Consider the following 743-nt stretch of genomic DNA (forward strand, 5'->3'; position numbering starts at 1 on the left):
CGGCCGGGTACCAGTGAGCATCGCTGCCCCGCAAGGACGCTCCCGGCTGAGTCTGCCCAGCCCCATGAAACCCCATCAGCCTGAGATCACTCCCCTCCATGACTCACCCCACGTGCCCCCGATATTTTCATCCCCCAAACCCCCTTTTTATGTTTTCTACACACTTTTTGCCTCCCCCCTGCCTCCCCCTTCCCAACTCGTCCTCCCCTTGATTCCCGTAAGTGATGCTGCGTTGCGGCTGCAGAGCCTCTGCAACTTGGAAAAACATTTTATTAACCTTCCTCGACTTTAAAGAGCATAATTACATTTTAATCTCATATTCCCGCGTTATCATTCCAGACACAGAGCCATTTGAATGCAGATCATTCCCGGCTAATGTAATTTTACGATACAGTAATGAAGAGACGGAGCACGAGCGTCTGACACCCAATTTAGAGCTGACATCTGGGTTTCTTTTCAAGACAAGTTTCCCCAGCCGAGGGCTTTTGCGTCCTCCTCGGTCCCGGGACGCAAGTGGGTTTCGGCTCCCGCTGCGAAGGGATGGGTCTGGATGGGGAAACGTGGCCGGCGCTAATAGAATTGGTCATTACAGCTGCCCATGGCTGCCCCACGCGGGTGATTCAGCGTCTCTGGTGGTGGGCACGGGGCGAATTTGGGACCTCGCCGTTCCCCTGGTCCCGGGGAGACCTGAGTCGGGGGCTGCGGTTACCTTCACCCCACGGGGGGGGGGGAATTACCCTCAT

Source organism: Pygoscelis adeliae, unplaced genomic scaffold (genome assembly GCF_000699105.1).
Source record: "Pygoscelis adeliae isolate BGI_AS28 unplaced genomic scaffold, ASM69910v1 Scaffold209, whole genome shotgun sequence".
NCBI lineage: Eukaryota > Metazoa > Chordata > Aves > Sphenisciformes > Spheniscidae > Pygoscelis > Pygoscelis adeliae.